The sequence below is a fragment of the Macrotis lagotis genome, chromosome X (genome assembly GCF_037893015.1).
Source record: "Macrotis lagotis isolate mMagLag1 chromosome X, bilby.v1.9.chrom.fasta, whole genome shotgun sequence".
In the NCBI taxonomy this organism is placed as follows: domain Eukaryota; kingdom Metazoa; phylum Chordata; class Mammalia; order Peramelemorphia; family Peramelidae; genus Macrotis; species Macrotis lagotis.
Genome location: NC_133666.1, coordinates 22,522,706 through 22,539,780, shown reverse-complemented (window position 1 = coordinate 22,539,780; position 17,075 = coordinate 22,522,706). Strand labels below are relative to the sequence as shown.

The window sequence follows — 17,075 nt, the reverse complement described above, 5'->3', positions numbered from 1 at the left end:
AGCCTTTATATCTCACTGACTTAGGGTAACAGTTCCATTTGACCTCTATTCCCCTTCAGTGCACAAACTATATACTCCAATATGACTGGTGTCTTCACCTCCCAAATGCATCTTGGCAGCTGCCTTTCCAGCTTTCGTGATTCTTCCCATTTCTCTTCTACCACCTCCCTTGTCTGATGAGGGCAGCTCATGGAAAGTGCTCTCATAGAAAGCATTAGAAGGGAGGAGACAAACCTGGGGGCTTAATGGTAGGAATTTCTCGAACTTTATGAGATAATAGTTTTCATGCTGTTCAAGATCAACGATGAAATCGTAGAAAAGAACATCATCGTCTCTGTAGCTGGCTCCATGGCCACCGATGTTGAGTTTCTAATGGCTTAATGATATAGTTGCATCATGAGAGAAGAAGCTCTATGTATCCTAATTTTTACCTGCACATTTTAGTCCTTAAGATACTGGGTTACAGTGGCTGAATGGTGACTTAAAATCATGTGGCAGGATTGAATTGACTTTTTCTGCTTCACTCATTTCCCACATAAGTTCTTTATGAAAACAGGTGCCCTAATGGAATTTTCTGTAATTGAGAATTTGGAATGCTAGAATCTTGTAAAACATCCGCATGTTTAAAAGATTCTCATTTCTTTTCCTCTAAAAGCTTTCCTATTAGCATGATCATGAAAACACTTCATGACTTAAAGACTTTGACCATAGTGTATTATGGAGTTATTGGGAATTTAACTGCAAGTCTTAGAGATGAAAGGCCTGACTGTTTCACTTCAGGATGTTTTCCTTTCATGGAACTTTTAGGATGATGGGCCACAGCTATATTTTGTACTAATATCTCTTGCCCACTATCCCATGCTGAATTGTAATAATAATAATAACCAATAATAATGAAAATAATACTACTACTACTACTAATAATGATGATACCTTAATCATATAATAAAAACTGACACAAGAAGGAACAGATCTATCAGCTGGTCCCAAAATTTGCTTGATTCTTTGATCTTTTCTTAAACTCATGAATTTCCATCCTACTAGGGAATTTAAGGTTTACAAAGTTCACCCTGAGAAATAAATGCTGTCATTTTTTCTCATTTTTCCAGAAGAGGAAGCTATGACTGAGAATGGTTAATTGCCTTGCCCAGGGTCAAACAGCTAAGCTGTATCTAAGGCCAAATTCAAACTCACATCTCCCTTCCCATTTTTTAAGATAGATTTCAATGTGCTCCTCCTCATATATATTGCATTTTTTAACTGTTCTACTTGCTGTTCCCTATAATCCAGCATTCCATCTCCTAGTCTCCCAGCAAAGACTTCCCTCATTGTCTAGAAGGCTCTTCCTTCTCACCTCCACCTCATACAATCAATCTCTTTCTTTCTTCAAAACATGACTCAGATATAACCTCCCAGTGAAGATAGTTTCTATTCTCCCCCTTGGTAAGATGACCTATCAGCCCTCTTTTCCTTCCCTCATTACCCACAATATGTTTTGCTTAGGCTTATCTGTGTGAATGTTCTTTCCTCCAGTAGAATGTCCTGGGAGCCCTCCTTGAAGGCTCCTTCCTTTTTGTCTTTGTATCATCAGTGTCTAGCATAATATTCCCAACATGCTAGATATTCTGTAAATGCTTGTTGGATAAATTAAATTGAATGCCTGACTCCAGGTCTAGTGCTTGCCCCCTCTGATTATATTTTGTCTTTCTCACTGTCAATGGCTTTTTATAACTATGATCTCTTTTATCACCTTCGTTTTTCTCTTCCCTTTCATCTTTCTTGATTATACCAACACTTTCTTTCATTGAAGTGTAAGCTTCCTGAGGGCAGGGACTGTTTTTTTCCTGTCAGCACCAAACACGTAGTTGACCCAACATCAGTGCTGGCTTCATTGACTTCTACCTCTCTTTCTTTTCCTTTGAGCCTTTTCTCCTTGTATGTGGGGAAGGTCTGCAAGTGGATATTAATTCTGAAGAGGGTGCTGACTCCTTTCTCAGCAGAAGCCCCAAAGGCTCTGGCAGGATGAGGTGCTCAGAGGCTGCCCTAATATCTTACTGCATCCCTCTGGGGTGTTAACATTTAAATATTTATATGGGAGAAACATTGCCAAGTTCATAATAAGCACAAGGAAAATAAATTCATTATGCTTAGGGTGATTACTTTTTACCACAAAGTCTTCTACAGGGCAGCTGTTTATTTTCAGTGTTCATTTTCTTGGATCATTCAGGTAGACAGATGTTCTTTTAGGGCATTTCTGTTCATTTAAGTAACTCCTTTGAATTGTAAATCTACCACCACATTTACTTCTAAAAATTCAGCCTGGAGCTCACAATTCTATCATCAGAAAAATCTTTAGATTAGTAATTCAAAAAAAATCTCCATGTTCTAGATATTTTAAACTCATACAAAGGCTGTGCATCATAAATTACCTTAATTCATCAGAACTTTGGTAAAACAAGATAGTTTTTTATATAACCACAGAATGTCTTCAGAATCCCTGGACAAGATAAATTATCGTGGTCAGCATATCATTGTGAAATTATACAAGTGTGCTTTACTTTATGCAATTGGTATATTCCTGCCAATATGGGTGTGGTGAAGAATATAAATTCAAAACCTGCTGCCACACAAATTTAAAACCCAGTGGTTGAATGAGTTTCTTAGGCTGTGTCTTGGCAATATTAAAACATCTGCCCAATTCAGTGAGGGAAAAATCTGTCAAATAGGTTATTTAGCATCTTGTAGCTGAAATGGCTCGTTGATACACTATATCTTTTATATTTCAATCAGTTTTGTTGGTTTCATAAAGCCATAGTCTTAAAGACAGCCAATAAGTTTTAAGTTAGATCAGTAAGGGGTTAGAGGAATGCATAGAAATGAAGTATCCAGCTAATTTCCTTTTTTAATTTATATTGTAATTATAATTTATATTGTAGCATCACTCTACATTTAGAGCTGGAAGAGACCCAAGAGGCAATCTAGTCCCACCACCTTATTTTACAAAGTAGGAAACTAAGGGCCAAGGAAGGGGAAGCAACTAGGCCATGGTCAGATGCACATAGGTAGAGAGAAGAAAAGGATCTTAGAGGTCATCTCATTAGCTTTCTCATATTTTAGAGGAAGAATCTGAGGCATTGAGAAAGATGAAGGGACTTTCCCAGGATCACAAAGTTAGCAGGGCTGTGAACCCAGTATCTGTGGCTCTTGATTCACCATACTTTATACTACAGCACAGAAGCATTTTGCTTTTTAATGGAATACTCTTGTCTCAGTTGTTCCTAACTACCACCAATTGAACTCTCCATTGTAACATAGAAAAAGAATTGAACAAAAACAATGAATAACACACTGGAAATTTCTTGCATTTTTTTTTTTTACTTTTTACCCAAATATGAAATCTCATAGACTTCTCTAAATAAGCCTGTTTTATTTTTGTTTTTGACTTCTGAGATATACATTTTTAATATGCAGGTTACCTAATCCACCTAGTGATCCATTTTTCTGGGAAAAAAATAGTCCTAATAATATACTTGAAAAGGAAAAAGCAGGAACACTCAAATCATTTGGTTAGAACAGATTGCTAATGAAACCTCCAGCCATTGACCCCAATTCATATACATAGAACCATGGTCTAAATCTAGACCTATAGCCTATTCAATTCCCAGTTTCTGATATTGATGTATTTATTTCCCATACCTAAGGCTATGTCTGGGAGTGGATGTGACATTTCTACTTCCACTGAAACTATGTCTGCTCATGTTTCTAGAGTGAATCAATTTATCATAATATTTTGTAAACATCACTGGTGTCTGAGCAAAAACAATGTAATTGTTCTCAATAACACTGCATCATTATTACGGAAATTGACTTATAGTTACCTTTCGATGCATTGCCACTTCATGTTTTGAGTTTGAGTATCTTATACTCTTTAAATGAGATTGATAGAATGCTTTCTCTTTCTATAATTGAGGGGGGGATTTTAAAAGTAGATTATATGACACATAAAAAAACATTTGCTAAAATTCATTGTAAAACTGCATTGTTCAGATTTCTACTTCTCCTCCCCCACACCCTCCCAAACACATTGACAATTTATCTATGTCTTGTTCTACTTCTATTTTTTAGGTTGCATTGAATAAAGTCTTTGTTGTTTTTTTTTTTAATTGGTTTAGATAATTTATATTTTTGGTATATACTCATCAACTTCCTTTGAATTCTCAGTTTTGAGAGCATGATAGCTTATGATAATTATTTTTATTTCCTTTCTGTTATGATTTCACCATGTTACTTTTTTTTATTTTGATAATTTGATTTTCCTCATTCTTTTGTGTTCCTAGCTAATGGTTTTGTTTTCCTAGCCTTTAAAAGAACAGTTCTTAATTTTGTTTATTATTTCAGTTTTGTTTTATGTTTTTAAGTTCCATAATTTTTCATATTTCTTCTTTCATACTTGTGTTAGACTTGTTAATGAGTCTTTTTAATTACATGCTCAGTTAATTGATCCTTTCTTTTTTATTTCATTAAATGAGTTTTTAGAGATATAAATTTTCCTATGAAGGTGATCTTTATTGTCAAATCTTTTTAATTGCATGCTATAAGTTTTATAAACACATATAAGTTATTAATATAAGTATAAAATAGATATAAATTTTTGAAATAAATATTGTACTTGCAAATGACAAATATTAATGTTCTTACTTATCTTTAGGATAATCAATTATTATTTCTATGATTTGTTCCTTTATTTAATCATTTTTTCTAGAATGTCATTATTTAATCTCTGTTTAGATTTATAATTTTCTTATATTTCCCTTATTCCTTATGATATTTTCATATTTTGGTCCTCAAGAACTTATTTGTGCATTGTTTCTTCATTTATTCATTTATTTATGATCCATTTATGTTCTTGTTCATGATAAGTCTTTGCAAAGATAGTGAGTTACTGAAGAATATGTCTTTTGAGAATATTTACATTTACAAGTCAACACTGGTCAGTCAAATATCAAAATCCCAACAATGTTTTCAGCTCTCTATTTTCCTTTATATTTGTCTTCATGCTGAACTTATCCACTTCTAAGAAAAGAATATTATATCTTATTATTATTGTGATGTTAAAGTATTTTATTTTGTTTTATTTTTTTCATTTTGAGAGATAGTACATTACAGTGGATAGACTTCTCTACTTGGGAGTCAGTAATACTTGGGGTCAAATATTTCTTCAGAGACTTACTAGTTGTGTGATGCTGGGCAAGATGCTCAACCTCTCAGTTTCTCAGTTTCTTTACCCATTAAGTAAGGCAACTGACTCAGTGGCCTTTAGCTTCCTTCCAACCAAACGGTTATGATTCTATGAACTTATTTTGTGCATATATATATATATATATATATTATATATTCAGTATTATCTTTCTTTTTCATTGTTGGTGCTATCTTTAAGCATAATAGAGGTTCATTATTTTTATTTTTGTCTCTCTTGGTATTAGCTCTTTTATTCTTATTTATCCTATTTTTCTGAAGGTGTCTGATGCATAAGAGATTTTGCTACATTATTTTCAATTTTACTTTGCATGTTTCTGCATGTCTTAAATGTGTTTCTTAGATGTAGAAAATTTGTTATTCAGTATGTATTTCTTCTTTTTATTTGTACTTATTGGATAATTTGATGCAGTTACCTTTAATGCTATAAATGTAATTTGGTTTGTCTTGTTACAGCTATAGATGTAGATTTAGGTACCTCCATCTTAGGGAAACAGATTGAGATTGAAACAGACAGACAGATAGAAAGACAGTATTAAAAATACGTTTATCTGTTTATATGTATATATACATATAGATCTATTTTTATATGGAAATGTATTTCATTCAAATTACTATTTCAATGTTTATACAGAAATACATTGAAATATTAATTTACTTCATCTACTTCCTTTCCTGTAGTTTCCCATTATGTTTTCCTGTTCAGATGTTTTAATGCATTATGACTTTCCTTGCATTTTTGTTGTCTCTTGAACAATGTATTGTTTTTTTTTTAAAAAAGATTGAATAACATACAAAAGATTCTGCCACTCCAGCATTCATAGAGATTTCTAGCCCTAACCACAGGAAAAGAGACATTTTACTTTTTATTCTTTTCTTGCTATCTGAAAATATTTAATTTTTTCTGTCCTATTTGCATGTTGAATATACTGCTTGCCACTGGGGTCTTTTGAAGGAATAATTTAGATTCCTCCATTTTGCTAAGCAACCAATTATTTTTATTTTATTTTTTGCTATGTAGGTTAACTTTGTAGAATATATTATTTTTAAGTGCCAATCAATATTCTTGACTCTTTGGAATATCATACACTGCTTATTGTTCTTTACTTTCTTGGATGTACTAGACGATGAACTCCTTGAGGACATTTTAATATTTTTTAATGTTTTAATATTTTTTTATCTCCAGTGTAGGAAAAGTAATGGATACTTAATAAATTATTGTTAAATGAATGGAAGAGATACACCTTATTAAAACACAGGCTTTGTTCAATGTAACTCTACACTCAATAGAATAGCTATGCTGATTTCAGGAAAACATCCTGCAGAGTAAATGAACTCTGCTATACTTCCAGAAGAGCAATCCACCATATCATCTGGAATTTATATACTTTTGCACTTATTTACCAAGTAAATCCAGTGTATGATTTTCTTGCTTCTCTAAAGGAAAATTGCCCTAGTTTATGTAAAATACTATTTCTCAAAACAATTGTATTCAGAATATTTTTTGGAATAGCAAAGATTTAGTCGTTGTTGCCTTTGTAATTTGTTCTTCAATATTGTCATTCTGAAATTTGACAATGATGTTTCTTCATGTGTTAAACTTTAGATTTCTTTTTCTTGGTATTCTCTGGATTTTCATGAACTAGACTTTCCTGTCTGTTTACATTATCTCGGAACAGTTATTCTTGTATAATTTCTTGAATAGGACATTCAGGCTTCTGTTTTGTGTTGTATTTATAGAATAACTAATTCTTAGATTATTCTTTATAATTTATCTTTAATATTTATTTTATTGAGTTTTCATGTTATACCAACTTGTTTTATATCTGTTGAATTTTAATTTTTATTCCATTTCTTTGTTTTTACATTTGTATTTTGCATTTGAATTCTATTATTATCTTTTTATAGATTTATGGGGATTATGTCTATATTTCTAAATACGTTCCTCTCTTATTTTACTTAATTATTTCTGACTTAAGAAATCTAAATTATTTCCTTATATATTTGATAGTTTCATTAAATTATTTTATCGCTCTTCTGAGTAATTCCTAACCATAGTAATAAGAGGAAGTCAAACAGGTTATAGCAGTAACTTCACCTCCCTTGGAGGATTAATTCTTGCTTAATTTTCCTTTTTTATTTTGCAAAGTGTCCACTGAGATAACAATTCTTCTAATTTTTCTTAATTTCTCTCTGCCCCCCCCATCTTAGCCTGCTTTTGCCTGACTTTATCACTGATAATTTTTCTGTGATTTCCTTACTATAAATATGCTTCTAACTTGTTTTTCCTTCCCTGGGCCCAAAATATTGTGCTCTTTTCCCAGCCTTTAGTGCCCATTCTTTTCTTTTAGACCACTAGTATTGGGTGTGGTTTGTATCCTTCCAGGGAGGGAAGTTGATAAGCTGAGATAAGACTTCAGGAAAACAACATAGGACTTAGTCTTCAACTTTTTCCTTTCATCAATTCTATTCTTCTAGGTCCTTTCATCTTCTTTAAGACTGACATTTTTATTATTTTGATTTACCCTTGGGGCCTGGTCATGAAGGTTTAGGGAAGGCTTCTTATAGATACTGCTGTGATAGTGATCTGAGGAGTTTTTGCAATTAGATCTCTTTTCTACTCCTGCTAGCTAACTTTTTCTCTCTTGTGCTATATTGTATGGTTTCTAAGCCTCACTGTGCTTTTAGTCATTTCCTTTCCTTCTCCCAGAGACATGTGTCTGGTCTAAGTCAGGAACCTCACAAAGCACTGATATCAGAATCCTCTCTGGGCCATTACTAAGAATATAGCTCAAGTAGTCAATGTTTAAAACAGCAGTATGGTCAAAAGAACTGTCCCACACTGGACCGGAAAGGCTGAGCATTCAAGTGCTGAGAGAGAGAGAGGATTTCTGGCAGCCCTCAGAGTAGAATCTTCCCTCAATACTAATAGAATGTGGGCACAATTATTTATAGTTATATCTATGACAGCCTCAAGAGCTACAGGGTTACCCTGTCTCTGTCCAGTGATAGATTTTAGGGATTTTGGGTAAGGGGAAGTAGGGCAAGGATGCCAGAAATATGAGTTAGATTTCACTTATTTTTTTCTTCCTGTAAGAATACTTCACAAGAAAACTCTTTCAATTTTCCTTTTATTGTCCTTGTGAGGACCAAAGCAAGTAAAGAGGCAAAAAATCTAACAAGTATCCTTGTTACACTTGTTACATTTGTTGCCCCATTCCTTGCTTATTTAAGTTGGAGGAGAACCCTTGACTTGAAATTACCTCTCACTCTCCTCTTTTCTGAATTCTTCCCATTTAATTCAAATGAGTTATTTTATTTTTTTATTTGACAAGTCAGAGCAGATTGCCTATTTAACAAGGTTTATGAGTAAATGAATGAATATCTTTAACACATCAAGGACATTTGATAAACAAATTTGAAGTGATTGAGGTTATATGCTTTTCACAATTAAGAATAGATTCAGATGCCTTAGCCAAACAAGGGATAGAGATGACAAAAGATAAAATCGTTTTGACAGCACAAAATTTTAAAAGTTCTAAACAAACAAAATCAAAAAGAAACTAATGGCACAAGAAGTACAAATTCAAACTCTCCTGAGATTTCACCTTATGTTCTGAAAACTGACAAAACTGGCTAAAAATGAGAACAGTAAATGATGGAAGAACTGTGGAAGATAGGTACATTAATACATAGTTGGTGGAGCTGTATCTGTTCTGGATATCAGTTTGACATTACTGAAATCAAAAGAAGGTACTATATTATTTTGATCACCTTGACCCAATGATCCCTTACTAGACATATTAGACATATATCCCAGAAATCAAAGATGGCAATAAAAGTCTAATTATATATACATATATATATATATATATAGAGAGAGAGAGAGAGAGAGGCGTGCGCCAAAATATTCACAGCAAGACTGTGAAAGCAAGGAGTTGGAAAGAAGAAATGTCCTTGTTATTTGGAGTATGACTTTTAAAAAAACAAACTGGCAACTATTTCTTGTCTGTTTGACTAAAGTAGGTGTAAAACATTATAGGCTTTAAAAGTAATAGAATATTATTATGTAGTAAAATACTATAAATTTGAGGAATTCAGATAATTGTGGGAAGATTTTATGAGTGGTGGAGAATAAAATAGGTGGGAACAATAGAATTGTGTAAACAATAATGACATAAATGAACAGATCATTTAAAGGAAGCTGAAATGTTGAGTAAGCAAAAAGCCATTGAAGGCCATGGGGCAAAGATGATGAAATCTATCTTCCCTCTTCATAGAAGAGAAGTAAAGGACAACTAGGAAAAATATTGTTTACACTATCAAATATTATCACGTTATTGTTGCTTGTCACAAATGAGGACTCATTTATTAAATTCCTCCTTTGTGCTAATTGCTGTGGAAATCATTTTAAAATTTCTTTTAGAATTTATTAATAAACCTTCTTTTTTGAATTAAAAAAATTTTCCCAATTACATACAAAGATAATTTTCAACATTCATTGTTTTGCAAGCTTTTGAGTACCACATTTTTTACCACCCTCCCTTCCCTTCCCCCTGCCCATGGTACAAGCAATCTGATATAGGTTATACATATACAATTGTGTTTAACATATTTTCATATTAGTTATCTTGTGAAAAAAGAATTAGAACTAAGATGAAAAGAAATGAGAAAAACTGAAAGAAAACATAAAAAGTTTTAAAAAGCACATATTATGTTTTGCTTTGCATTCAATTTTTTCTCTGGATGTGCATGGCATTTTCCATATCAGGTCTCTCAGTATTATCCTTCATCATTGAACTACTGAAAGGGGCTGTGTCGATCAGAGTTGATCTTATTATTATGTTACTATCAATGTGTACAATGTTCTAGTTCTGCTCACTTCACTTGGCAAATGTGACCAGTCTTTCCAAGATATTCTGAAGTCTGCCAGTTCATGGTTTCTTACAGAAAGATACTCTTCCATCACATTCATATATCATAACTTGTTCAATCATTTGCAATTGATGGATATCCCTTCAATTTCCAATTCTTTGCCAGTACAAAAAGAGCTGCTATAAATATTTTTGTACATGTGAAGTTGTTTTCCCCTTCTTTATAATCTCTTTGCAAAACACACCTAGTAATGCTACTGTTGGATCACAGGGTATGCAGTTTTATTGCCCTTTGGGCCTAGATTAACATTAATGTTTTAAAATGTTGAGTTCAAAATTCTATTCTTCCTCCAGACTCTCCCCCGTTCATTGAGAAAGCAAACAATATATCAATTATACATGTGAAGTAATGGAAAAATATTTCCATAAAAACCATGTTGTGAAAAAATGAAAATAAAAGCGAGAAACAGACCTCCCCTTCAGCCTGTGCGGTGCTGTCTCAGCTGTCTCACCATGAGCCTGCGGTGAGGAGGAACCGCGGGCATCCCCACGTCTAGTCCTGTTCCGGCGCCCACTATGGAGTACCTTACCGGCATCCAGGGCCCCGACTACATCCTGGTGGCCTTGGACCGCGTGGCTTCCAGCAACATCGTCCAGATGAAGGACGATCATGATAAGATGTTTAAAATGAGTGAGAAGATCTTACTTCTCTGTGTTGGAGAGGCTGGCGACACTGTGCATTTTGCTGAATACATTCAGAAAAATGTATAACTTTACAAGATGCGCAATGGGTATGAGTTATCTCCCACAGCAGCAAGCTAACTTGGCTGACTACCTCCAGAGTCGGACCCCATACCATGTCAATCTCCTGTTGGCTGGCTACGATGAGCATGAAGGACCAGTGCTATACTATATGGACTACCTGGCAGCCCTGGCCAAAGCTCCATTTGCAGCCCACGGATATGGTGCCTTCTTAACTCTCAGTATCCTAGATCGTTATTACAAACCGAATATCACACGTGAGAAGACAGTAGAGCTCCTGAAGAAATGTCTGGAAGAGCTCCAGAAGCGCTTCATCCTGAACCTGCCATCCTTCAGTGTCCGCATCATTGACAAAGATGGCATCCATGAGCTGGACACCATCCTCCCTTCCAAGAAGAGCTCCTAACCCACCTGTCCTACAGCCTCAAACTGACTCCACTGACCAGGGTACCTTTTTGTGACTAGCTCCTTTACTATATTGTTTTCTACACTTCTGAAATTCACTATTCATAGAGAACTAGAAGATGCCAATAAAACTGGATATTGACAAAAAAAAAGCAAGAAACATTAAGTGAAAAAACTATGCTTCAGTTTACACTTATAATTCATCAGTTCTCTCTCTGGACATGGATACCATTTCATCATTGGTCCTTCAGGATTATCTTGGATCATTGTATTGATAAGACTAGCTAAAATTTTCACACTTGATCAGCATTATAATAGTGATATAATTGTGCATAATGTTCTTAGTTCTCTTTATTTCACTGAATCAGTTCATATAAGTCTTCCCAGATTTTTCTGAAACCAGTTCCTCTTCATTATTTTTTTGCAACACAATATAACATCAAAATTATAAACCACAACTTATTCAGTCATTCCCCAGATGATGGACATCCCTTTCATTTACAATTCTTTGTCAACCCCAAAAGATACTATAAATATTTTTGTGTGTATGTATGTATATATGCATATGTAGATATAGATATATAGATGTATAGGACCTTTGTTCTTTTTCTTTAATCTCTTTGAGATACAAAGTAGTAATATTACTGGGTCAAAGAGTATTCCTATTTTTATTCTCTTTTGGGCATAATTCGAAATTGTTTTCCAGAATAATTGGACCAGTTTACAACTCTACCAACAAGATATTAGTGTATCTATTTTTCCATATCCCTTTCAAATTTATCATTTTTCTTTCATGCTAGCCAATCATATGGAGGTGAAGCAGTACCTCAGAGTTGTCTTAATTTGCATTTCTCTAATCAGTATTGATTTAGAGTATTTTTTTCCTATGTCTATTGATTGTGCTAATCATTTTTACTGTTATTCTCATAAAAAATCATAGGAGGTAGATGCTGTTATTATTCCAATTTTACAGTTGAAGAAACTGAGGCAGACATTAGTTAAGTTACTTACGCAGAGTAACAGAGATCATAAGTGTATGAGCCTGTATTCGAACTTACATTTTTGGTTACTAGGTCCAACACTTCATTCACAGCACTACTTCATTGCCTAGAAAGTCATTTAAATAATTTTGATACAAAGACAATTTTATTTTTTAAAATAATATGTCTCCTGTATTATATAAATACAGAGCACTGGTTTCTAACTGATTGCCATAGTTACCTTAAAAGTTATGGAGTTCTTGCAAAGAATTTGCAAATGTATGTAGAAATTCATAAATAAGTAAACATTTTCCCTCTGTCAATGAATGAAATCAATAATACTTCATATCTGTGGGGCAGCTAGGTGGAGCAAGGATAGAGCACTGGCCCTGGAGCCTGGAGACCCTGAGTTCAAATCCAGCCTCAGACACTTAATAATTACCTAGCTGTGTGAACCAGGGCAAGTCACTTAACTCCATTGCTTTGCAAAAAAAAAAAACCCCCAAAATACTTCATACCTGAATGTAGGAGTATTTTTAAAATATATGTGCATTCTTTTGTGATTAAGGATATAAAATTCAATTTGATATATTACAGAATTTATAGTAGCTTTTGTCATGCATTTTCTCAATCATTGCATCCAACTAATACAAATACTTCCATGTGGTACTGTCTTTGGAATTTTGGTATACCAAAAGGGTTTCCTTGTACTTGAAAGTTTATGAACCGCAAGAATAGACCATATTTTCCCATTCTGTGGTTAGAAACCCAGTGAAGAACACTTACCTCCAACCAACCAGAAAGTGTGATGTTTACTGAAGTAAGAAATATGAGGAAAACTGCATGTTAGGGGAATTTTAAAGATGCTTTATGAATATTTGTTTGCTTATAACATTTTTCTTATTTGGAAAAATGCTTGATTCAAAGCTTTCAAATCGGTCAAAAAGCTATGTGTATTTAAGCTTGTCACACAGATGATATTCTCCAAGATACCAATCTAATTTATAACATTCTGTATAGTCTCAGTTGACACAATACTTGATAAAGACAAAGAAACTATCTTTAATCACTTTAGTCTGTTACTAATGGGCTCATTATGGGGATGTAGATACTCTTTCAGAGATAAGCTAAAAAAGGAAGTATCTAAAATGTCCTTTCCATTTTTCTTTCTCTTTATTTTTATTTTATGGTTTAAAAAACCCTCACCATTGACAGATTTGAGAACTACAATAGGAAGACACTAGTGACATAATAGTTCCAAAAATCTCAGCTATATTAATATATATTTGTATGTCTCATATAAGTCTAAGTAACCAAAGATTTGGATTTAAATTCTGTCATGTATTTTGAAGTAAATAGCTCTAAATTTTATAGAATTTTTTTACGTTATCATAGTTGCTCTATGAATATTTGTAAATTGCTAATCTGAACTGTATTAATAGCAATGTCACGTGATTTTCTACACTACTTTTTAGTATGTGAGCATATTTTGGAGTTGCTTTTGCTAGCTCTGAATAGGATATTTGAGTCAAAGTAAAGAGCAATGATTTCCTTCGATTATGTCAATGATACAAGTTTCTGTCACTGAGTGGTTCTGTATCAAGTGATAGTCAATTGAGAGTAAATGCACATATCAATTTTTTTTAAAAAATTAAAGATAGTAGTATAAAATTTACATATATTATTCAAATTTTCATATAAAACAGGCGAAAATGATATTTGGAGCAAGATTTAAAAGAAATTGAAAATCCTAAGCACATATATTACCGGGATGATTAACTTCAACTTTGTTTTTATCAGTTATTATTTGTCCCACTAACTCTAGGTTTAATTACTTTTTTCTTAATTGTTTGAGTCTAAAGAGCTTCCGTGCAATGAAAACAATCTCCAGTTCTCATTTTAATCATTGTTGACTCTGTAAGTGAGCAGTATTTTTTTTGTTAACTAAAATTTTTGATATCTTTTGTTTTTAAATTACACCAGTCAACTCGATATGCTCTTATGAAATATGAGGTTTGGAATTTCTTCTTAAGAAATTTATATTGTGTGTTTATTGGAAACTGAATTATTGACTTCAGCTATTCTAATTCTTCCTTGCCTAGTTGATCCCATTGATCTTCTATCCTATTTTTTAAATCCATACCAAATTTCTTGATGCTTTATAATGAACTTGACGTCTAGAAGCATAGCATATTTAATGTGGCCATACTCAAGTTTCTGCACTTTTAGAGTAATGGTAGCATCCCAAACCTTGCCTCCCTACTTTGCAGTCTACCAAAAGGAATTAAGAGATTCAAGGTGGGTCTTCCTGGGAGCCCTTTCTTCTTGCAATTGATTCCCATCCAAACATAAAGAGTACATGGAAAGTGAAATCCATTTCTGAATTCGTCCCTTACAAACAAGACTTTCTATTCATCAAAAATTTAGTAAGCATCTGACACAGAATGTTGTGTTAGTTGGTCCTGAAGTACAAAGTTACAATACCAATTAATCTATCTACTTATCTAGATTTTCTTTTGTCCTTCCCAACTCAATTCAAGAAATAATTGTTGGGGCAGCTAGGTGGCACAGTGGATAAAGCATTGGTCCTGGAGTCAGGAGGACCTGAGTTTAAATCTGACCTCAGATACTTTTACTTAGCAGTGTGATCTTGGGCAAGTCACTTAACCCCATTGTCCTACAATAACAAGAAAAAAAAGAAATAATTGTTAAAGTATAACCATATTTAAGGCATTGCTCTATGTAGTGGGTATTAAATGACTCAGTACCTGCCCTTAAGAAGTTAATAATATATAAGGAGATGTATACACGAAATAAACAGAATAAAGGAAAGAGAATAAGCAGTGAAGGACACATTCAGGCAATGTTCTTTAGGAAAAAATAAGGAAAGAAAGAATGCTTTTAGCCAGAGAAAGGGGAAATCTTGGAAGGAGCTGAGCTGGCTCTGCTATCATCACAAAGCTTTTATTATTTGCTTACTAAATTCTAGGAGATGACTTCACTAAAATAACATAGAACCAGAGAGTTTGAGAATTAGATGAAATCTCAGAGGATATCTAATCTAATTTATACCTAAAAAAAGAATTCTTATTATAATACACCAAACAAGTAGATATCCAGTTTTTGCTTGAAGACCTCCAGTCTACTTTGAGGCCACTCTAGCAATTAAAATGATTGTTCCTTACATTAAACTCAAGTTACCTTTTATATAACTTAAATCCATTTCTCATAACTGTAACCAAACTCTAGGGCAGCTTTCCATTGCATCACTAAAGGATCATTCACATCCCTGGTGCCCTTTAAAAAGCAAGACACTGGGGCAGCTAGGTGGCATAGTGGATAAAGCACCGGCCTTGGAGTCAGGAGTACCTGGGTTCAAATCCGGTCTCAGACACTTAATAATTACCTAGCTGTGTGGCCTTGGGCAAGCCACTTAACTCCATTTGCCTTGCAAAAAAAGCAAGACACTTTATCAATGAAGACAGCCACATCTTAGGATCATTTTGAACAAAACTTGGCAAGAACTAGAAGGGATTTCTTTCTCCTCCCCTCCCCCTTTCCCATGACAGTGACCAGTGGGAAGGAATCCACTTGTGTTTAGTATAAGCAAGATGAGTAAAGTGAGAATTAGTATTCCAGTCAGTGTTCATTTGTAGAGAAGCACAGGTCAAGGGTACCTCAGCTTTATGAATTGCCAATCAGTCATGGTATACTCATGAGAAAGGAGCTTGAGGTTTTGCAATATGGAGGAGTATATTGTTTTGGTCTCATGTGTTCCTTCAGTATGTGCCTCACTAATAGTATACTCTTTATTTGGGTCCATTTTTCTTAAAAAAATATTGTTTCTATTAATGTGAGACTTGAACTCAACACTAAAAAAAGAAGATCATGGCAACTGATTCCATCACTTCCTGCCAGATAGAAAGAGAAGCTATGGAAAGTGTCAGATTTTATATTCTGGAGATCAAAGATTACTATAGCCATGAAATTTAAAGATGTATGTTTCCTTAAAAGGAAAGCTATGGAAGATCTGGACAATATATTATAAAATGGAAATATCACTTTGCAAACAAAGGTCCATTTAGGCAAAACTATCATTTTTTTGTCTTGATGTGCTGCTGTGAGAGTTGGATTATAAGAAAAATTGAAGGCCACAGAATTGACACTTTTGCTTTAAGTACAATGCTATGCCATTTTAATAAACACCATTTAATAAACTGACTGAATATCAAAGGTAATTTACGTTCATTGGTGGGAACTCATGAGCAATATTTTTTTTTAAAGAAAGATTTTATTTATTTTGAGTTTTACAATTTTCTCTGATTCTTGCTTCCCTCCCCCACCCCCCAGAAGGCATTCTGTTAGTGTTTATATTTGTTACATGTTATACATTGATCTCAGCTGAATGTGATGACAGAGGAATCAAATCCTTAAGGGAGAAATATAAAGTATGAGATAGTAAAATTACATTATAATATAATACTTTTTCACCCTAATTTGACGGTAATAGTATTTTGTCTTTGTTCAAAGTCCATAATTCTTTTTCTGCATATGGATGGTATTCTCCATTGCAGATAGCTCAAAATTGTCCCTGGTTGTTGTACTGAAGGGATGAGAAAGTCCATCAGGGTTGATCATCACCCCCATGTTGCTGTTAGGCTGTACATTGTTTTTCTGGTTCTGCTCATCTCGCTCAGCATCAGTCATGAGCAATAATTTTAAGACTATATCTACAGAGGATGGCACTATAAATGAAAATAGGCAAGTAGAGAGACTGTTTAGGGTAGGAGCTGTCGAA

The 17,075-nt window shown here is 33.7% G+C and overlaps 1 protein-coding gene and 1 pseudogene across 3 annotated transcripts in view; both read left to right on the top strand.

The window, feature by feature from the left end:
* The window catches only part of TENM1 (teneurin transmembrane protein 1), a 1,637,812-nt gene that overhangs the window by 68,535 nt on the left and 1,552,202 nt on the right, over positions 1 to 17,075 (top strand). The gene's annotated exons all lie outside the window — the stretch shown is intronic.
* On the top strand, positions 10,707 to 11,343 carry LOC141500651 (proteasome subunit beta type-2 pseudogene; annotated as a pseudogene).